The following is a 23645-nucleotide window of genomic DNA, read 5'->3' on the forward strand; positions in this document are numbered from 1 at the left end:
AATAAGAAATTGTATGTATACATAGTTTTGTAGACATTATCTCATTTAAATACCTATACACAGAGTTCCTGCAATGAATACCATTTCTCTCCCTCTGCTCATACTGTCCTCTTGTGTTTCAAGCTTATCTATAGCCTGCTCCTACACCCATTGATGCAGTCAACAAACTCTTAGTGGATATCGTGGGATGGCAGTAATTATAAACACAGTAAGACAAAATCCCTGCCCTGAGAGGATTTACAGGGCAAATTGTCACAGGCACATCATGAGATAAACACAGAGGCCACTAAATGTGGCAAAGGGTTTGGGGTAGGCAGACATGGGTTCAAACCTCAGCTCTGCCATTACTAGCGGAGTGGGCCAGATCTATTCTCCACCCTAAATCCCCTTGCTCTGGGAGACCCATGTGTAGGGACAACTTCAACAGGTGCCAGTACCCTCTGGCTCCTGAATGGGTTTGGCCCCCAGAGGAGCTTGGAAGCAGAGAGGAGAGGCAGGCAGGGCAACATCCTTCCTGAGCTGTGACTTAGGACCTGTTGTGTCCTACAACCTGAGGTCTCTCTCAAAGTGGCCCTAAAGACAGTTCTCTCCTTCCCTCCTCCTTTTAGTCCTATGGGTAACAGTCCTGCTGCTAACTAGCCCTGGAACCCTGAACTACCCTTGTGGCTTCCTAATGCTGCCCACACCTTTTAAATAATCCTTTATTAAACTGTTCTGAAGCGGCCTCCTTTGTATGAGCCACCTGTTTCCTGCTGGAACCTTGACTAGTCCATAGCATGATCTTGGGCAAGTCTTAAACTTTTAGAGCCTTTGTTTATTCATCTGTAAATTGGGACCAAGTATAATCCCTTCCTCCTGGTCCTAGGCAATTTTGGTTAAGAAGAAGGCTGTGAAGTACGGGGAAGACTGAGCAGGGAGAAGGACAGATCAGGGTCCAAATCTGACTTCCGCTCTTATAAGTTGAGTAACCTCTGGCATTTGGCAACAAATCTCTTAGAAGTTCAATTCCTTGTGGGCAAAAGATAATGGCCAATGTTCAATAGGACTAAGCTTTGGCTGAGATCCCAAAGCTGGGAAAAAAGCTAAGTAGCCATGCATTCTAAAGAGAGGAGCTAGACCCCTATCCAGGAGAATGTCTGGTTTGTATCCAAATCAACATTCCCAACAGCTTGCTTACAGGAAGGCTGAAGCTGCCTCAGAGAGAAGGAATTCATCCAAAGAGCCTGGTAGTATTGGGTATGAAGTTGCCTCCACTCACCCACAGCAAAATAAGGACATCTAGGATAGTCAATCTTGGGGAGAGGATTTGTTGCAAGAAGGCAGACTGGATGCTTGTGGGATGTGGAGATGCAGGGACAAGTCCCAAACTGTATAGTCTCGTGGAGCTCTTGGGCGATCTTCAAATATGTTCTGCTGTCATTAGTTGCTAAGAGACTAGTACCTAGCACTTGCCTGGAGAAGATGGAGGATGGGGCTCGTTAAAGCAGCCCAGGATGGCAAAACAAGTATGTGTGCGTTTTCCTGGGGCCAGGTGAATACCACGGAAAGCAGACAGCTTCACATATCTTCTCAAGTAGACTGGGGTGCCATGAGGTGCAGAAACTGAGAGAAGTCACAAGAGGTTAGTCTAGTGCATTGTGAAGCCAGTGTCCCTGATGAAAGATGCCACGTGGATGAGCCAACATCTGGATCCTACCATTTGTAGGACATTCAATAGCTAAGAGAATACCATGAAAAGTGTTCACCACCATGAAAAGCATCTCTCATCCTTCTCACCAGCCTAACCTTGGAAAATCCATCAGCTATTAGGTGAGGCAGGTAAGAAATGGAGCAAAGATTGTTGAAGAGCAGATCAAAGGCCCCATGCCTTTACTGGTATCAGAGCATCCAGACATGCCTGAGCTGGGCAGAGGGAAAGACGCTCTAAACTGGATATGAGATTACATTTTGATTTATATTGGATTTATATTGGATTGGACATTTTAATACTTGCAAGTGACCAAGAAGCTATAGACCATCCCTGATATGCCATCAGGGGAAGGAAGAGGCAAATGAGTTTGAAGGCAATAGGGAGAAAAGTAAAACTATTTCCTGATTGTATCGACCAGGTCCAACCTATTTCCAAGAAAGCTATCATGATTATTTTGCAGAGTATTGGTGAAAAATAACTGAAATAACCTGGCATACTACATCCTTGTGAATAACAGTAGTATTATTAAAGATTTCAATGTATATGTTATGCGTGCAAGTTAATAACACACAAACTAGTCACATTCTGAAGGGTTAATGCAGAAGAGTGGTTGCCCCTAGTAAGCTTCGGTCCAGGGATCTGTTTTTAGGGGACCCCAGGCTCCTGAGTGGCCAGGTTGGTATCCAGAAGGCTAAAAGTGAAATACAAAAGGTCCACACAGTCTTTCACTGTGACCACTGAACTGACATCTGGTCCAAATCCGTACCACCAGTTGGCTCCCTTGCATAGCAGAGCCACATCATTGTCTTCAAATTCTTAGAGAAACATACAAAGTACTTGGACTCTGGTTTCCAAACCCACTTTCCACAAATCCCACCTTACCTGTTAGTTTCTTCTCCCTGGAAACAGTCTGCCCTGCTTTTTGGTCATGGTTGTCCTTGCAGAACAATCACATTCTTTCCATTAAGACTAGAATACCCAGGTTTCTATGTTCTTTTAGGCTTCCCCCCCACCCCCTGTTTTGTGGTTCACCAACTCTACTATTTAACTATTACATCCTTTAAAGACTGGTTAGGTGAACAAACTCGCCTGGATTGAACGGATGACAAAATGAGGTTGAGGCAATAAGAAACCTATCAAAATTCACATGTAGGACACAGACCTTGAGACTTTAAGGAGACTCACTCCCTGGGGTGCCTGGGTGGCCCAGTTGGTTAAGCGTCTGACTCTTGATTTCAGCTCACGTCATGATCTCAGGGTTGTGATACTGAGCCCCTCGTTGGGCTCGGGCTCCTCACTGGGCATGCAACCTGCTTGAGATTCTCTCTCTCCCTCTCCTTCTGCGCTACTCTCTCTCTCTAAAAAAAAAAAAAGAGAGAGAAGAACAAGAAGAAGAAGAAGATGATGATTCACTCCGAGATTTCACACACTCAGCAAATGTTGAGTGAGGGTGTGCTTGTGAAAGCTCATTTGTGTGAATACCCAAAAGCCATTGAAGCTTCTGTGTAATCAACACGTCCCTTCCTGGCTGTCTCTGTGTGGCAGGGGATGGAGGGGGAGTATCCTTCTTTAACCACTTGATGGTTAGTGTGGAGACCACACAGGTTCAGAAAGCCAGCTGGTATCAGAGTCTTGGTGACAACACAGCTTCAACCACCACTACTCCTTTGCTGTGCTCACTGCCTCTGCACACAGGTCTTTCAGTGACCTCTGGGTAAGGAGTGAGACTCCTATAAGCCAAGGAGAAAGGGAGTTCTTCTCCGCCTCTGATTTTTACCTAAAATATACTGTGCAAAGTTTACGGAATGTTTCAGCTAACCCTCCAGGTCAGTGGTTCTCAATGTTTTGGAGGATGTGCATAGCCATGGGACTCTCCTGAAAGATCTGGAATTTTTTCTCAGAAAAAGGCCACAGAAGACATAGAGACAAAATCTGTAGAAGTATCAGAAGGTTCATGAACACTCTCTATAGACCTTTGCAGATCCGTGAACTCAGGGCTCAGATTCCTGTCCTCACGGAAGTAAAGGAGTACCTCCTTGTCAGGCACCCTCCGAGTATCAGTAAGAACAAGAGGATCAAGGAATCCAAAGTGGTGTCTCTTCCAAGGAGGGCAGGAGGAGAGGGGACAAGGTCAGTTGGGTGAATGCTACTGCAGGGTGCTGTATGGGAAGGACTCGACTGAGACTTCTCCTGCTCTTCCTTGCAGCAGAAAGCAATGCTTACGAGCGCTGCACTTTTCGGGTAAATTTGCTTGAAGTCCAGCTTGGATTCATGACTGTGATTCACATTATATGGATGGTCATAATGCTCATGGACCAAGTACCTTTCTTAGCTGATGAATTTTATGAAAACAGTTTTTTTTTTTTTTTAATGTTTAGCTAACTCCTTAATGGAAGCTGCTAGATGCCTTATATTTCATGGCCCATGATTCCTGCACCCTCTCTCCTCCTTTACCACCCAGGCTTCAGAGGAGACTGATGAGCACACATTAGAAATACAGTGATCAGAAGTTAGGGAGAGCCCCTGCCTGCAGCCTCCTTGTCAGACCACAGGTGGGTGTCCGTGAGGGTCCTGATACAGAGCGCCCGGGGCGGGGGGGGGGGCTGTCAGTCTGCCATCTTTTCTGTAAAATGCCATCTTAAACAATTTTACCACCAAACATAACTTAGCCTTTGGCGGGACGAGGGGTGGGAGGTATGGAAACGAGAGCAAAGGTATGGAACTCTCACGATGAGAACCATGAAGGCAAAAAGAGTCTCACTTTTACAGACTGAGAAAAGTGGACTGGAAAAAGAAAAGGAAAAAAAAAGATAAAGAAGACAAAAAAATCACACTAACCCAGAGATGAACCATTTAAGCGCCCATCTCATGGCCCAATGTTACCCTGGCTTAGGAAGGCTCAGCAAGCCCTTGCCACGAGCTCTTTCACCTCAGGGAGGATGAGGGGGGTGGCTTTTAAATCTCGCTTCATAACAGTTATAAGTGGGTTGAGGAGGCTGTACTATTGTGTTGATTTAATAACAGAGGTCACCTTGCTATCTGCACAGCTTTCCCTTCTGCTTTTTTTCTCAACTGGGAAGCTTAAGACCTATTTGTTGTTTAGATGGAACTATCTAGAAACACATTTGTTCAAATAATGGAGGTAGCAAAACGATAGAGGAACCCCAAGGGAAGCTGCTCCCTCATTATCATGGTGACCTTGCTAGATGCAAGAGTGGTTTTGAGGGTATGTGTGAGTGTGTGTGTGTGTGTGTGTGTGTGTGTGTGTACAACTTCCCAGCAAACCTGCAAATGTAGGAATTTTGGGTTGTCATTTCATATAGGAGCACACTAAGGCTCCCGAAGACTAGACGGCCTCCCCAAGGACTCCCACTTCACTCAAAAATCAACAGCACCCGAATTATGTTCCTGATGTTATTGGCTCCCAAACCCCTCAGGGGTTCGTTATTTACTCTGTTTCCAATGACTCATTTAGCAGATGGATTTGCAGATAGTGGCTACAATGTCCTGGACGCCATGCTGGGCTGTAGCAGGTTGTAGGGATACCACAATGAGGAGCCATCATCCTCAGGAAGCCCACAGCCTAGGCAACTATTTACTGGAATATTTGGGAATTTGCCTTAACCCCTAAAGCACTGTGCAAACATTGGCTGCTCAAGCAATGTCACTCTCATCTTTCACCCATTTCTTAAGGAGCTGTGCCAACCTCACTTACAATCTTTTTTTTTTTTTTTAAAGATTTTATTTATTTATTCGACAGAGATAGAGACAGCCAGTGAGAGAGGGAACACAAGCAGGGGGAGTAGGAGAGGAAGAAGCAGGCTCATAGCGGAGGAAGCCTGATGTGGGGCTTGATCCCACAATGCCGGGATCACGCCCTGAGCCAAAGGCAGACGCTTAACCGCTGTGCCACCCAGGCGCCCCATCACTTACAATCTTTACATTCCTTACCTATTTTCTTCTGGGGCTGACCTCCAGGCTACAGACGAAAGTCTGCATCTGCTCTCTGTGTCCCTTTCTGCCAGTTCCCTGGTCAGGGTTCCCTGGCTCTGTCTGTCCACCACACGCCCTGCTCCCCTGCAGGCATTCCCCCTGGCCTGGTCCTGCCTGTTAGGGCCTGGACTCAAATCCATTTCTTCATGCTGTGATCAGTGCACAACTCAGTCCATTTTGGGAGAGGAATGGAAGGCAAGGAACCAGGTCAGAAAGGTTCCTCAGGAGGCTGAGGGAGAAGAGTCTGGCTCTGAGGGAGTGCCCCAGGAGAGTGCAGAATAAATTCATAGAGTGTAGGTGTGGTAAGCAAGGACTTTGGAGTCTTAGAAACTTTTCTGACTCGTCTGTCTACCTACGTGACTTGGAGGAAATAATTAATCATTCTCTGCCTTGGTTTGTGGGGAGTTAATAAACTCCTTATAGGGTGACTCAAAGTAGTGACTGAATTATCAGAGCAAAATAATTATCATTATACAGCATTTGGCATTTAATTCAAGGAGTCTTAGATTGTCCTATGAACACTCAACGAGACGTGGTCCCTATGGTCTTTGTGCCAGACATATTCTATTGACCACCCACCCCCGATCCACTCTCCATCCTTCTCTGTGCCCCAGGAGGCTGACGTGAATGAATCCATTAATGGGTCCCTTTGCCACTTGGTTTCTCATAGACTTTGGCCAATTCTAAATACCAGCAGAAGAGGGAGGAGAGTCAGGTGGGGTGCTTATTCTCAGGGGAACTCCTTCCTCCTTGAGTCTTGCTTAAGTCAGGCAGCTTTCTCGGGCCCTCTCTGTTTCTGTTCCGTATACCACTCTGTCCCTCTTTCCCTTGGACCTGGGGGGTGATAAAGGAACCTTGTTCTTATCAGCCCTGGTACTGCTTCTTCCTTCAGGGTTTCCTTATACCCGCAAAGGACCTCGGTAGTCTCTTGATTAAACTCTCTTTGAATGAGACTAACCTGAAGGCGATGTCTTCTCCCTGGGACCCTGCTGGAAACCACCTCCTTCCCTCTGCCTGAGATGCTGCTTTCTCCAAAAGAGGGCCAGACTCCAGTTTTGAAGTTCTTGTCTTCTGGCTTGAGTCTCTGTGGGTGGGTTGAGTGAGAAAGGAGAACTAGTTAAAATGAATTACCCTGGGGAGGACAGGTCATGGAGGAATAAAGGGGAATGTTGCAAGGAGATTTGAGCCCCAGAGAGGAGCAAACCCTAAGGAAAGAGCTGGTAATTGGAATTAGGGACCACCTATCTCAATTCTCTTACCTCCCAAAATCACCCTACCACAGCTTCCTTCCTGTCCAGCACCCCCAGCACCTTCCCCCCCCAGGACTCCCGAGAGCGGATCTAGGACCACACTGGCTCTGGGGCAGGGAGGGGCTAGGAATGACTGATGAAGAGTACAACAGATGTTCAACTTCTCTAGTAACCGAGAAAAGGAAATTAAACAACGTTAATGGTTTTAAACATACAAGGAATGCTTTCTAAACCAGGCACATTTTTAGATTCACAATTTCAACGCAAAGACTTCTGGTTTCAGCTCAGAGATGTACAGAACTGAAAAGAACATCACTCTCACGATTACAACAACAACCAAAACAGCTGGACAAACTACAAGTTCACAGCTTTTCTTGCACCTGTCAGAGAACGCAGGCTACAGGGCTATCCTGGAACCTTGGAGAAGCAGGCAACTGCAAAGGAGGCACAGGATTCAAGCATTTGCTCATTTACTGACCTGGGCAGATGCCAGGTAAGAAGATTCAGTCAAAATCGTGTGTGATTATATGTGTTATGTGAAAAATACAGAGAGATATATACATATATGTATATAAATTGACTCACACAATCATACAGTGGGTATGCACTAATTTGAGTTAAGGGTAATGTGAATTATACCATATTTAGTTCATTTCACAGTGGGGGTTTAATCATTCTCATTTAGTCCATTGTTACCTTTACTTTTCTTTTACATTTTATTTTTAAATATTTCAAACTTGCATAAAATTAAGAATAAGACATACTTCCACAGAGCTCTCACACCCCCCCCCCCACATGTAACCAATGCTGATATAGGCCACCTCCCACGCTGGCCACCTCTCCTCTGTTGAAATGAGGCTGACCCAGCTCCTTGGGCTCAGCAGACTGACAGGAGCCCAAGACAATGCCCGCCCCATCTTATCGCCTGTGCCCACCTCACCACACCTGCACAGCGGGCCCTCGTGTTCTCCCCCAGTTTAGTGATCCATCCCCTTCCTCTCCAAATGGGACTCAGTGTGGTTGGAAACATCAAAGTTCATTTTTGTTTCTCTTGGAGCTGGTGAATTTTTGTTTTTGTAAGAAAAAGGATCTGCTTGCTCTCAGGCTCAGCTTTGAAATAGAAATTGGCCTGCAACCAGACTAAAATAGCATGCTTCCTGTCACACAAAGACCTTAAGGATAAAACCTCTGGATTTTCGAAGCCCTGAGATATACGCTAACTCATTTAATATATTGTTCTATTTGTCTTTCCAGCAACACTGAGAGGTGTGTGGGCTGAGCCCTGCATTCCAGACAGATCTGGAGAGGTCAAGGCTTACTCTGCCTTGTGCATCTGTCAGGCACCAAAACTGCACTTTCTTTTTAACGACGAAGGTACAGATCACCTTTTATTTCACAATATCTAGATCGGTTACTCAAAGGCCTTTTCTATATCCGTAGCTTCATTCCAGAAAACTGAGATTGGGAGGTAATTGACCTCCACATTAGTGAGCACAAGTGGGACTATCCAATATTTCTTTAGCAAGGCCTTTAATTCCTGGATATGATATTATTTTGAACTTAGAGGAAGGGCACAGCAGTACTTTGTTACTATCTGTCTTAGGTCAGTGACATCGAAGCAGCTCCCAAGACAGTGATTTGGGTGAAGGCAGGTTCAATGACTGGGGAGGGCCCTCAAAAGAGAGGGAATGCAGGAAGCAGGATGGGCAGGGGAGGAGGCTAAGCAAGGATGTGGTCTCAGCAGGATCTCCCTTCAGCCTGATTGCATAGGGAGGTCTGGAGCATGAAATACACCCGTTAGTTAGTCACTGCCACTTTGAGGCAGTGGGGATGGCCTTTGTGGAAAGGTGAGAACTGAATTTGTGTGGGGACCAAGTAAAGGGAATCTGGAAAGGGAACCAACATCCCAGCTCTGCTGTCCTCAAACAATTGAAGGATTGATTAATGAAGGCCACAGGTACCATTTGCATTACAATGGAAAGACACAGAATAATTAAAAGGTTTGAATTGGAACTAAAGGTTTGATTGGACACACTGGATAAGGAGATTAAGTATGGGAAGGTGGGAAAGCTGGTCTTAAATGGTTAATTTCTTCTACCATTTGCAAAACCATTCAATTGAATTGAGAATGAGTTTGATCCATGGCTGACTACCTTCAGAACCTTCTACTATTCTTTCTGATGATGTCTTCACAGAAGGCCCATTGCCAGTCTTGAGATTGCTGATTTCAAGGCACTTCTAAGACAAAAATAAAAATTCCATTACTTTCTGCGGGAGATGACTGTCTGCTCCTTTTGAGCTGGACCAGAGGGAGCATTCAGAATACATTGCTGGAAGTAAATGGAATTTTTCAGCTATTTAAATTGCAATTCACCCCTGAAAACTCCATTTTATCAAAACTCCTGGTTAATACTATTTTCCATGCTCAGGTATTCTCCCCAAATACACATGCCGGAGATGCAGGAGCCCAGGGGAGACTGTTTCAAAGACAAAGTTCCTTAAAGAGGCCTCAAGTACTAACATCTTCACAGCCAGGTAACAAACACAACCCAGAAAGGACTGCCCTTTAACTTGGCAGACAGGTGTGCATTAAGACAGAGAGTGTTCTACTGGATTCAGAGGACTTAATTTGCCTCTCATTACCTGTGTGCTCATGAGAAAGTCATTTAATCTCACTGAGCCTTTTAGTTCACATCTCTGAAATGAGTTTTGGAACACTTTCCTTGCCTATCTCAAAGAGCTGTTGTGACAACGACATTAGGTTAATTTATATGAAAGTGCTATACAAAAACTTACAATTAAGCCTATGGTAGGCAAAATTCTAAGACAGTCCCCAAGAATCCTACCCCCTGGTATATACCTTATAAACTCTCTGGTCCCTGAGTGTGAGTATGTCCTGTGAATGTGATAGGCTAGTCACTCCCATGATTAGATGATGTAACTTCAGTCTCTTTCTTAACAGACTGGAGAGAGACTTTTCCTCCTGGCTTTGAAGAAAATAAGTTTCCAGGTCATGGTTACGACCTAGGGATGGCCTTGAGAAGTTGAGATGGACAGCCTGCCACCATGAAAACAGACTTCAGTCCTATAACCAAAATTTAAATTCTACCAACAACCTAAATGACAGTGAAAGAAGAGTCTGGCTCCAAAAGAGAATTCAGTCCAAGTCTTGTAAGACCCCGAACAGAAAATCCAGTTACTCTGTGCCATGACTTCTGACTTACAAAAACTATGACATAATAAATAGGTGTGGGTTTAGCCTCTAAGTGTGTGCTAATCTGCTACATAACTATAGAAAATGGATACACAATTGGTTGTTCTGAAATAGTTGATTGAGGACCTCTCAAACCCATTTCTCTATAAAAGCAATGAGAACACTAGTGAAAACTGTCAAAATTAACTGTTTCATAACTCTGAAAAATCACCAGTGGCTTGTAGCAATCCAACCAGCATTTATTCAGGAAAAATGGCTGAATCTTGGCAAGGATAGTGAGCTTTATGGCATTTTAAATGGACTTATGCCCATCACCCTCTCCCCAGCGCTTCAATAGCACTGAAAGCCAACAGCCTCACAGCTACAGCAGCTGTGAAAAAGAGCAGCTTAGCAGCTACTAAGAAAGCAAAATGGGTTTGGAGCTTCCAGGAAGTCCCATTCCTAGAAATTGTCAGCATGTGATCTGTCTGGCAGTCCATGAAAAAAGCTCACTTTTAAGGATGTCTTTATTTGATCTAATCAGAGCTTGTTTTTTGGGAGAAGCCCCATCCACAGAGTATTTGTCAAATACAATCAGTGGCAATTGTTTAACATCACAGCTGCCCGGAGGTGTAGTAACAGTTGGAGCTAACAAGTGGCAAACCAAAAATATTAAAAAGAAAAGCTGGATAATGAGATATCCATAGGTATCTTTGAAAAGCTCCAGGATATTCCTAGGAATCTAGAAGCCCATGTGCATTTTTAGGACTATGAGTATACCCCAAAAAGCCCTGAGAATGTCCTACTCTCTCATCTCTGGTTATGTTATGAGCGAGGAGTTAAGTACAATTTAGAGTTGTAAACTGCCTGCCAGAGCACTGAAAACATAACTCTACACACACACACACACACACACACACACACACACACACACAGAGAGAGAGAGAGAGTCCTTAAAAAGGCTGGAAGATTCTTAGTTCAAATAGTTTTATGGAAATCTCTTGTTTGGCCATTAGCTAACCGCTAAGCTAATGAATAGAAACTTCATAGCCACACATGACAAAGAATACAGATTTTACAGAAATAGTCCAAGAAAGTCACTAAACTAGCAAAGAACAGCAATAATAACAAAGCCTGGAGAAGAGAGAGAATCTGATTTTCAGAGTTGACGCATCATACTATTTAAAATGTCCCATTTTCAGTAACAATAGCAAAAAAAATACAAGCCATGCAATGAAATAGGAAAGTGTTCATACAAACAAAACAAAACAAAACAAAAAAAAACAACGTTTACAGAAACTGTCCCTGAGAAAGCCCGGACACTGGACTCACTAGACAAAGACTTTAAATCAGTTACCATAAAAAATTCAATTCCACTTGGTCATGATGTATTATCCTATTTATGTATGCCGGGATTTGATGTGCTTATATTTTGTTAAGGATTTTTGCATTTATGTCCATAAGGGGTATTAGTCTACAGGTGTTTGCTATTTATGAGTCATTTCAAAATAAAAGAAACCCACATTTTTTTTCTGAGTATCTATTCTGCCCCCAAGCTCTACTAGCCCAGAAGCAACAGAGCATACACTTGCTTAATCACTATGTGACCTTGGACAAGCTGTGTGAATTTTCTGAGCCAAACCTTGTTGTCCTCATCTATAAAATGGGAATGATATTAATACCTGCTTCTTTGGGTTGCTGTGGAGATTGAATGAGAGAATATGTATTGTGATAGGTTGACTTGTTCTCTCCAAAAAAGATATGCTGGAATCTTAACCCTTAGTATCTCAGAATGGGACTTTATTTGGAAATAGAGTCATTGTAAATATAATTAGTTAAGATGAGTTCCAACTACAGTAAGGTAGGCCCTTCCTCTAATATGACCGGCATCCTTAAAAGAATATAACTAAGTGGTGACAGCGACACAGGGGGAGAATGCCATGTCATGACAGAGGTGGAGATCAGAATTATGCTACCACAAGCCAAGGAATGTCTGGGAAAAGGCAAGGAAGAACATCCCTCAGAGACTTTTAAGAGAGTCTGGCCCTGTGAAGATCTTGACTTTAGACCTTCTAGCCTTCAAAATGGTGGAAGAATAGATTTCTATTGTTTTAAGCCACCCAGCGTGTGGTATTTTGTTATGGCAGCCCTAGGATACTAATGCGCATGCGAAGCTCTTAGAACAACACCTGGCATATGATAACTCCATAACTCATGTTATAATTAGTCTAGATGTTTTTCCTTGTTTGTGTTAATTTTAAAACAATTTTATAAGTTAGGTGATTAGTCTGCTTGGGCTATCGTATCAAAATACCGCAGACTGAGTGGTTTAAGCAACGGAAACTTATTTCTCACAGTTCTGGAAGCTAGAAGTCCAAGATCAGGGTGCCAGTATGGTCAGGTCCTGGTGAGGACCCTCCTCTTGGCTTCCAGACATCCACCTTCTTGCTGTGTGATCACATGGTGGAGAGAGGAGAGCAAGCTCTCTGGTGTCTCCTTTTCTTCTTCTTCTTCTTCTTTTTTTAAATTTTTATTTATTTGAGAGAGAGCAAGCTAGAGAGAGAGCACGAACGGGGGCGGGGGGGGCAGAAGGAGAAGAGACTCCCCGCTCAGTGGGGAGCCCAACCCTGGGCTCAATCCCAGGACCCCAAGATCATGACCTGAGCTGAAGGCAGACCCTTAACCAACTGAGCCACCCATGCACTCCTCTGGTGTCTCTTCTTATGAGGACACTAATCCCATCATGGAGGCTTTACCCTCATGACCTCATCTAAACCTAATTACCTCTTAAAGGCCCACCCTCCAGATAGCATCACATTGCGGGGTAGGTCTTCAACATATGAATTTTGGGGAACACAATTCAGTCCATAGCCGTAGGTACTACTACCTCTGCTTTATGGTATGAAAATGGAGTCCAGTGAAATTATAATGCAAGAAAAAGTATAAAAGGATAATGGTACTAAAAGGAGAAGATTCTAGTAAATATGTAACTTCCTCATGGGCATTTTCACACACAGCCATGTGTGTTACATAGCATCCATGATGTTACAGTCCCTGGACTCCGAGATCCTAAGTTCAATTCCCCCTTCTGCCATTCATGAACTCTGGGACCTTGGGAAAGTTACTTAACTGCTCGGAGTCTCAATATCCTTACCTGCACAGGGGACAATTCCTAATGCCATGGAGTACGTCTGAGCACTAAATGACAAATACATGTTAAGAGTGTTCCAAAGTGCCTGGCACAAAGCAGACATCAAATAAAAGTTCAAACTTCAAAGATAAATATACAAAGATGGTTGATGTAGCTGTGATTGTTAGAACAGACGTGGACAACTTCAATACCCAACAATGAGCTACATAAACTATGACTCATTCCCATAAAGAGATACTATTCAGGCTTAAAACAGACTAAGAGAGATTTATGTTGACCTACTGGGTTCTTTTCCTGTCCCTATCTGTTGTGTGACTTTAGGTAAGTGATTTAACTGCTCTGGGCCTCAGTTTCCCCATCTAAACTATGAAAATAAAAGCAGTACCTATTATCCAGAGGGTTACATGGCATACAGTCCAGACAAGATACTAAAAATCTTCCCAGGCACATAGCAAGCACATGATAAATATTAGCCATTATTATATTACGATTCCATTTGTATGGAAGGAAGGAAGGCTAATTGGTTAATATCTGGAAAAAGGTAAAAGAATCTGCTATTAACTGTTATTTCTGGGGAGTAGAAGGGAGAAGGTCTTCAGCTTTCCCTTTACCCTTTGGGTACCACTGGAAACAAACCAACCCCAAGTTATTAGCTCTCCTCCTTCCCTCTTTCTCACATAATGAAGAGTAGACCAAATGGTAGCTGAGCACTTTCTTCACCTGCCAGCCAGGGCTGTTCTTCAGCCAGGATACACGAGTACATCAGCTTAAAGACTGCCATTCTGGTGGGTAGATAGCCTCCTTGCCCTCTATGAACCAATAAGTAAGCATGAACTCCTTGCCTGCTGGGGGGCTCCGTGAGCCTCTGGGAGGCTGATTCACCATGACTCTGGTTTCTTTCGGTCCATGTAGTCCAACTTAGTAAATATCTTGACTTACTCTCGGTACTAGGCACTGAGCTCAGTGCTGTGCACCCATTGTATCTGACTCTAGATAAGTCTTCAAGGTACTTACTCTCATTTTCCCAATGATGAAATGCAGATTACTTATATATAACTGGCCCAACAGCCCATAGCTCATCATAGAGTCTCTCTGGCTCCCAAGGCCATGCTCCTTTTATTGGGTCTTTGCTTTCACTGGCTCACATTCCTTCTCTAAAAATATTCCTATGTTCTGACTCAACGAGTTATTTTCAAAAAGTCAGTTTTACCAGCTTTGTAGTTCTGGCTTGTCCCAACTGGTTCAGCAGTTTCAAGAGAAGAGCAGAATTTTCAACTCTGTGAATAATTAACAAGCTGAGTTTGATCTCCGGCCTAAGACTGACCACTTAACTTGATTATTTGCAGTGAACAAAAAGACAAGGAAAACTTTGGTAGATCGGCACTTTTTCCGTGACTGGAGAGGTAGGGGAGCCAGAAGGATCATTTTCGCTCTGTTCCCCCTCTAGGAGATGAAGTCCCCTACCCAAGGTCACAGGTACTTGGGGACTGGGACTGTTCCTCGGGGACTGGGCAAGGTTTTGGAAATTAAATAGTCTCAGGTTTAAGTCATAATCAGTTGTGTGACATTGAACAAAGTTACTCCCACCAACCCTCAACTTCCTTCGTCATTTGTAAATGGGGGTGATAGCATTTATAGGCATTTAAGCTAATATTCTGCTGAGATATTAACATTTTTCAACAGTCATCAACCCATCGAAGTGCTGCACATAGAGCAGCACCCAAGCGCTGGAGGCATGTACCTGTTAGTCTGTGGGGATATAACAGGGGCCCCAGGGCAGTGGCCAGGTGAACAGGAAGGTGGGGGTGCTGTGGTGGTGAGGGGTGGATTCTGGGGAAGCAGCTATTTACTGACTGCTATGGAAGTGTTTCAAGATTTTAACATTTGCTATGGGCTGTTCAAATGGCTACAGGATGAATAGCGGTCCTTTGCAATGGGAGTTTACATTTCTAGGGGAATTGACTCTGTGGTTCGTACTCTGGCTAAACTTTTTTCTCTCACATGCTTCCACATAATCTTCACAAAGACTCTGGAAAGTGCTACCTCAGGCCCATGCTTTCAATGAGGAAAATGCCTCTCTGAAAGTTACAATGGCCAGTAAGTGGTAGACCAGTGATCTGAGTTCACACTGACCCATGGCGGAGCCAGCCTCACCCCTGTGATGGGAGAGAGTGGGAAATCCTGGGCAATAGCACAAAACTGAAGTTGAGAACATGGGGGGGAAGGAGGAGTAAGAGAGCTGGGCTGGAGGACACTTCAAATGAGAAATAACAAATCTGGTAGACATGCAGAGTCCGTGGGCAAAATTGACATTAAAAACATGTGTCCCACCTACACTTTGCAAATGGAATAAAATGTTGACAAAAGATGAATCTGCATCAAGGGTAGACAGAGGTTCTCCTGTACTGTGCTTATTCAAGCAACTGAAATTATGCCCAAATATTAAGTTCAAGTAAAAACAAACAAAAACAAATCACAGCCCTTTGCACATAGGGCTTCATCGTCCCTCAGCACTTGGTCATTTCTCAGTCGGATTGTCTGGTTTCTTGCTTTCATCAACTCAGTTTTCAGAGTCCAGGGGCCACTAAAGAAGACGTAGGTGGAATGTCCCACCTCATCAACTTTCAGCAGCACTGAAGAAATCTGAAGTTTTTTGTGATTGTGTGGCTAGGAAATGCTTGCAAACGAGAGTGAGTGTAACCACTGCGAGCACCTGCTACGTAGCAGGAAGAGCACTGGCCTGGGAGTCCAAGAACTGTGGTTTGAATCTTGTTTGGCCCATTTCACAGTTCAGCAATCTCGGATGAATCATGACTTCATATGAAAACGAGAATCACAGTGGCAACCTCCCCGCTTCTGCTGGAGATGAAATGAAATACCATTTGTAAGGTTCCAACCACAGGGTTTGGAATATAGTATGTGCTCAGTAAACATTTTATTTCCTTTTCTCAGAGGCTCCATTTCTACACCTATTCAAGGAGAATGATGATAATATCTTAAGAAGAGGGTGCAGAGATTTAATTCAATACCTGTGAAACATGCTTTGACATGAGTAACGTTACCAACACGTTAAATTACTGTTGTCATTGCTGGAAGGAGTTGATGAACTCTTGTCCCTAACTACATCTCATAGTTGAATGTCTCATCCTATCTTTATTGCTTTCAAGTGTCTTCTGATTCTTGAATCTGATTCTTCCAACAAGAATACTGAAGCATTATATATGCCTCTGAACACAATTCACATCTCCCCATCATGCCCAGCCCAGGGCTGTGGAAACTCCAAACACGTGGTGAACACCGGGCATTTCTGAAGCAAAAGCTAAGGAGGTCACAGGCATTAAAATGAAACGTTTGTCCAAAGTGAACTGTAAAGTGGTGAAACCAAGAGGCTCGGGATATTTTCTTCCCTTACCAGTGACTCATCAACTTTAGGATTTTGACTGGTCAGAAAACATTAGGGTGTGGATAACTTTGGGGGGGCCATGATTCTGCATCATCTTGCTAGATGATATCATCGTACAGTTATGGATTGTTTGGTGAAATTTAGTTTCAGGTATCAGTGTATACCCACATATATACACACACATACAAATATGTAGGCATTTAGTTGTGATACACAGTTCATTTCTTATTGTGGGTCAGTAGTCAGTGTCTGAAAATGCTTCTCTAAAGCAAGAAGGAAAAACATTGGTGTGTTTAGGGGGAAAAAAATAGGCCTGTAAGGCTGGAATATAGCTGTAAGAGGGAGTGATAAGAACTGAAGTTGGCAGCATTAAGCAGAGGCCAGATTGTGCAGGCCAACAGGCCACGGTAAAGAACTTAGATCTCATTCTAAGCCCACTGGAAGCCACTAAAGGGTGTAAACCAGCATGTCACACACTCTGATCAACATTTTTAAAAGAAGGGTAATTTTGGATACCTTTTACTGTTACCTTTCTACTGTTCACTCAAGTTCACAGATTGGACTCGAGAATTTCCCAGGCTGACCCCATAACCAAGTGCTTTGGAGAGAATTAGAATGCTTGGAATAGAATAAACCTAGTAAACCACTGATTTGAATTCTTGGAGATACCAATGAGACTAGGTCAAGTGGTAAAAATAAAACTCCCACAGAAATGCAAACAACAACGTAACTATTTTTCACCTATAAGTAAGCAAATATTTTCAAACAACTTCACTGTAATTGGCACAATCTTTTAGAGAGGGTCACAGAGTCATTCCTATCAAAATCTAAATTTTGCAGGGGTGCCTAGGTGGCTCAGTTGGTTAAGCAACCTACTCTTGATTTCGGTCATAATCTCAGGGTAGTGAGATTGAGCCCCGGTGGGGCTCTGCACTAGGCATAGAGCCTGCTTGAGATTCTCTTTCTCCCTCTGCCCTCTTCACCCCTCCCCCTCAAAAAAAAATTAAAAAGAAAAAAAACCTCTAAATTTTGCTTAGTCATTAATCCAGAAATTTCACTTCAATGACTATAGCCTTTAGAAAAACTCTTATACATGCCAAAAACAGGTATAAAGTGTGGTATCATTTATAATTAGGAAAAACTGGACACAGTTGAAATGAGCCTCAATTAAAAAAACGCATAAATAAGAAACAGAAGCTTTTTACTATTAAGTACTAAACAACTGTTTAAAAAGAATGTTCTAGACACTTTCTGTAATAATATGAAGAAGGTCTGGGTTTATTAATGAGTAAAAAAAAGGAGTGTCACAGTAATATGGGTAGCATGATCTAATTTAAAAACACTGGGAAAAATACATGCAGCTAAGCATGTCTGAATGTTCACAGAAAAAAATCTAGAAGGAATACACAGCACACCTAATATTGATAACCCTTGGTTACAGGTGGAACAAGGTGAAAGAAGGCAATGGAAAATGTCCTTTCTTTTACTTTATACACGTTGGTATTTGAACTTCTTTTAAGCATATATTATTTTTGAACTGTAAGAAAAAAGTAATAAAATTATATTAATAAAAAATATTCATAGGCTGAAAGAGCAGGCAGAGAGAGGCACTAACCAGGAGGTAATAAAACAGTTAGAGCTTTAAGATGATAGGATGGTATCAATGCCTGAGTTTCACCTCCTAGTTGTCAGGTTGGGGAGAAACTAAAGATTCAGATGAAATGATGCAGTTAGCTTGTTTGTGTGTGTGTGTGTGTGTGTGTGTGTACATATATTTATGATTTTTCTCCAAATGCCTGGAGCCAGAGAGTTTTTAACCATTACAAAACCAAATGTCACATCATCTCTGGCCATCTTAACTTGGTTAAGTTTCTTTGGCTTAATCTGCTCCAATCTGCAATTGACCTGTGAGATTTTGGGGATTCATGAACACAGGGCAAAAGTGAAAAAGGGGAAATGGCTAGTCATACTAGTCATAGCAACCAATCCCTGAGCAGGTAACTTCCTGCCAGGACTACTTCTGAGTGATTATGTATATCACCAACTCCAAAACCCTGCATGGTAGGTGACACATCATTCCTGCTTTACAAATGAATACACCATGGCCTCCCAAGCCAGGCGAGGGCATCTGGCCCAGCAACACAGAAAGGGAGGTGTGGAGCTGACAACCTGGCCCTGACTCCAATGGCAGGCAATGCTTTCCACAGTGCCTCTAGGCTCCCTCAAACACAGAGGAAGCAGCCTCAATCCCAACGTATTGGAGCTGCTTGGCTATGCCTGAAGTCAGCTGGATGATGGTGCTAAAGAGAACAGAACACTTTTAATGCAGTGAAATTATCCTTTCAGAGTTTTCGATAATGTGCCCTAGTTGGCTGAGATCTGTATCAGCACTATGAAAAAGAAAAAAAAAAAAAGGAATTACTAAGCAATTTATAGTAGCTGTTCTCAGGTCCCCCCCTCTCCGCCACCAGCCACATACAGAGACAGATGTGTGTTTTGTTCCCAAAATAAAGGGCTGATGAGTTGGAAGCAGGATTACTTTAGAATCTTCCTCTGATAAGACCTCCTCCTATCTGCTTAACTTTGCCTGGGAAGGCTATTCTGGACCCTTCCCATCCCCACCACGTGGGGTTAGCTGCCAACACCTCCAGCCCTCACCGGTGTTACCCTAATGCCTGGAGCCTGCCAGTTCTCCAACAACACAACTTCATCAGAGGTTTTGCACTTACTCTGTGCCTGTCTTGCTCAGCAGAATGTGGGTAGGCCCCTGGAGCACAGAGACTGCACAATAGTTCTCTTTCTGGCCCCAGTGGGTAGCACATTGTCTGGTCGGCGTCAATACATACTTAAAGAATGATTGAACACAATTCTAGCCAGACACATCATTCGGAATGGCAAAGAAAACAGAAGGGCCCTGCAGAGAAGTGCCTCTTAAGTTTTGATAAGAACAGCTGAAAATAGTCCATTTCCTAGCTTGGGAGAGAAAGAAATGAAGAAGGAGATGTGTCCGGCGTACAACTATTCTGTGATACTATAATGGTGGATCCATTTTTCGAAAGGATAGAAGGCACAACACAAAGAGTGAAACCTAATGTAACTATGGTTCATAACGATGTGTCAGGGTTGTTTCGTCCAGTGTGACAACGTGCCACACTGACACGCATGCTGACCCTAGGGGAGGCTGTGTGGTTGGGAAAGGGTATGTGGGAATCTGCGCTTTCCACTCAATTTGGCTGTGAACCTAAAACTGCTCTAAAAAAATAAAGTCTATTAACTTTTTTTTAAATACTAAAATAGATGTCAGCACAAAGAACTGCCACCGTTTAATGCTTTATGAACAACCTTGTTCTTACTGAAATATAAAAAGAAATAGACCCCATTAGAATAAAGTAGAATAAATCATGCATATCCATTGTGATACAAGAGAATTCTCTCCATGGGCTTTGATGTATTGGCCAACAGTACAGCCAGGTAGCAAAGAGAAATGTACCCTAGTATTAAGAAAAAAAAAGAGAAGAAAGAAAGAAAGAAAGAAAGAAAGAAAGAAAGAAAGAAAGAAAGAAAGAAAGAAAGAAAGAAAAAGAAAATCAGTGTTTGAAAAGCAAAATTAAACACTTAAAAACAGAACAACAAAAAAACAATGAAATACTTTTTCCAGAGGAAATACCATTTCCAAAGAAGATACACATTAATTTACTCTTATCATCACCTTTTGCCTCATCCATGGCCCAGATTTGGTTTCTAATATTAAAGATTGTGACAAAATTTGCCAGTTCAAAAAATTTTTGAGTGTGTATAGTCCTTACTTTTCACAATAAAAGCACTCCCTGAAATTCAATCATCTTACTATTACTTTTTTACGTTTACATATTAATCTTTTACATGAATGAGGTTTAGGGCTATAGCCAAGGAATAAGTATTAATTAGTATTAGGGGTAAGTATTAATTAGTATTAATTGGTTATAATTAAGTATAGCAACTAGCAACTTCTAGAACCATCTCAAAGGATAAAATTGCGCTTGGAATCTTGTCATGGACCCCTGCTGGAGTTGGGTACTCCCCACACAGAAATTTTAGATTCAGGGTCCTAGTTGGTAAAGGGACTTGCTCAAGGTCATATATCATATTGCAGCCACACCATTTGTAGCAGAGCCCATATGGCCCCCATGCCACAATTTAGTGCTCCATGATGCACTTGATTTACATTATCTCATAAGCCAAAGAACAGCCCTATGGACTAGACAGTCCTAATAGATGCAATTTTTTATATAAGTCAAGGAGACTTAAAGAAGTTACTAACTTGCCTGATGTCACACAGCAGGTCAGGGGCTGGAGCCGACCAAGCGAGCTGAACGCAGCCTGAAGGGGTAAGGGGAGTGACAAAAGCACAGACAGAAGAGGGGCAGTTTGAGTAGGGATTGTCACAATGCTCAGCCACCCAAGGGCGGAGGTAATTAGGGAATGGTCAACATTCACCCAAGGCTTATTATTGTTGCTCATAATACGGAGTTGCTTCTCCTCTTTCTGCCTCTTTTTGCCTCAAGGGTCACTGCCTCTGGAGTTGTGGCAACAAGAGTGAAAACCTACCCGCCCCTCAGATAACTCTGCCTGCCAAATACTGGAGCAGAGTAAGGTTCTCTGTATTCTCCTCCAGTATGGGGAAGGGAGGGGCAGCCAAAGGTAGGAGTGGCCAGATGATCTTTCCAGGGAGAAATCCTAGCCTGGGGCTTTGGAGCCCAGCATTCTCATTCCAGGCTAGATACTGTGGCTTATTAGCTTTGTGACCAGGGACAAATAGCTTCATTTCTCTAAACCTATGTCCTCAACTATAAAACAAAGCTATCAGCAGCTGTCCAGAAAGGCCATTGTGATGATTAACACAAGGCGGGAGGGCAAGGTGACCTCTTCAGTGTTAATATTATCTATCACTTCTAATTCCCCCTTGGCTCTTCACCACCTAGTACCTTAAAAGTTCTTAGGAAATATTTGTTGAATAAAATATTATAAACAAGTTAAATAGTTCATCTACTAAAGATCAAAGCCCAAGAAGCATTTGTTTTTTTTTTTTTTTAAGATTTTATTCATTTTTTTGAACAGACTGAGACACAGAGAGAGGGAACACCAGCAGGGAGAGTGGGAGAGGGAGAAGCAGGCTTTCTGCTGAGCGGGGAGCCAGATGTGGGGCTTGATCCCAGGACCCTGGGATCATGACCTGAGCCGAAGGCAGGTGCTTAACTAAGCCACCCAGGCACCCCCCCAAGAAACATTTCAAACTCTCTAGCAGTGGCTACCCACTGGAAGTACTAACGAGAGTTATTTATCTTATCAGCTTCTTGTAGCTAGCTAAGAAATCTCCAGAACTAAAGGGAAGACCTCTCTCTCCCAGGCAGAAACTTCATTTTGAAAAAGGCTTTTGAATACCTATAATACCCTAGATCCTCTCTAGCCAATCATAATAGCTATTGATCTGGGCTTTATGTGCATTGTTTCATTCTGTGCTCACAAGAACCATTTTAAGTAGATGTTATTTTAGTCTGATTATATTCTTACATACATTATATATTATTTTGCAAGTACAACTGAAATTCAAGAGAGTTCAGTGATTTTGACCTATGTCATAAATCACATTGTACAGAAGATAAAATAAAGCTTCCAAGCAAGTATGTAACTTCTCCCAAGGTGACCAGCTTAACAGTAAGCAGAGCCCAGAGTAGAGAAACCCAGGGAGTTTGACTGTGAAGACTTAACCACTACTCAGCTCTTTGTGCCTGGGTCAGACCCTCTATCTCCAGTTTAGCCTAACTGCTGAGAATCCTCAGTTATGAGGTTAAAATGAATGCACTATCAAGGTCATCAAACCTTGGTAGTTAAATACATTGTTGTACAAGTGTCCCCCAAAAAAGTAGCAAAGCTCATCTTTTGAGTCATTGATGGCCACCCTTGACAAGGGACCAAAGTCTATATTCTAGCAGTGGTCTGTGTTGGCCAATTGAACAAAATAATGTCTTCTGCAATCGTGACTCCAAGACCATGGCATGAAGGCTGTCAGACTCATGCTGCTTTCCCTCTGCTTGCCTCCAGCCTGGTCTGTGCCACTTCTCTCGATTGCAACAGGCAAAGGCCTGAACTCACACTGTACTTCAAAACCTGGCTGGCAATGGGGTTCTGGGAGAGGCAGGCCAGGGTCACTCCCTTGCTCCCCCTGTTCCATCCATCCTAAAACCACTGCTGCCTCACCCTCTTCAAACCATAGGGGTGGCACCCCCTTGAGATGACGAGAGGGCTTTCCACTCTGGCAAAGCCACCCCCAGATTCAGTCACTCACTCCAATGTGGAGTGAAGGTCTCTGTGCCAGGTCCTACTGGAGTTACGAAGCAAAGGCTGAGGGCACTCCATGGTTTCATTCACTCCCCAGCATTCCTCCCTGAATTAATGTAAGCTGTGCCCACTCTGAAGCACCCAACTTTCTCCTCTACCTCTTCCAGGGTTGAGCATAAATGCTTCCTCAGGGAAGCCCTCACCAACTCACTGATGGAGAGATCCTCTCCTGCACACCCTGTAGGTTTCCATCTACCGCAATTCAACTCCTTATCGTGAATTCCTTTTTTGGCAAGTAGTGACCTGCCTTACCTGTTAGCATGTGACACTGAGGACAGAAACTATGGCTCTGGTCTTTTTATCTTAGGCACTGGGAATTTAGAAGCCGCCCAGCTAAGCACTTCGTGAATATTAATTTTATTAGTTACATCCTTTTTGCCACTATCTGTACCTTCAGAATTTTGGTCTAATTCTCCCATGGGAGTACTCCAATTAAACCTAGGCCCATCTGTTTTATTTGAAGGCCTACCAACCACCGGCACTTTTGAGGGCCACCTCTATTATCATCTGTCCTCTACAGAGGAGTGAAATTGATTTCCCCTGAGAAACAAACTCTGGGGCAGGGACTCTCAATGGGTTTGCTTGTA

The sequence above is a fragment of the Ailuropoda melanoleuca genome, chromosome 9, assembly GCF_002007445.2.
Source record: "Ailuropoda melanoleuca isolate Jingjing chromosome 9, ASM200744v2, whole genome shotgun sequence".
Taxonomy (NCBI): domain Eukaryota; kingdom Metazoa; phylum Chordata; class Mammalia; order Carnivora; family Ursidae; genus Ailuropoda; species Ailuropoda melanoleuca.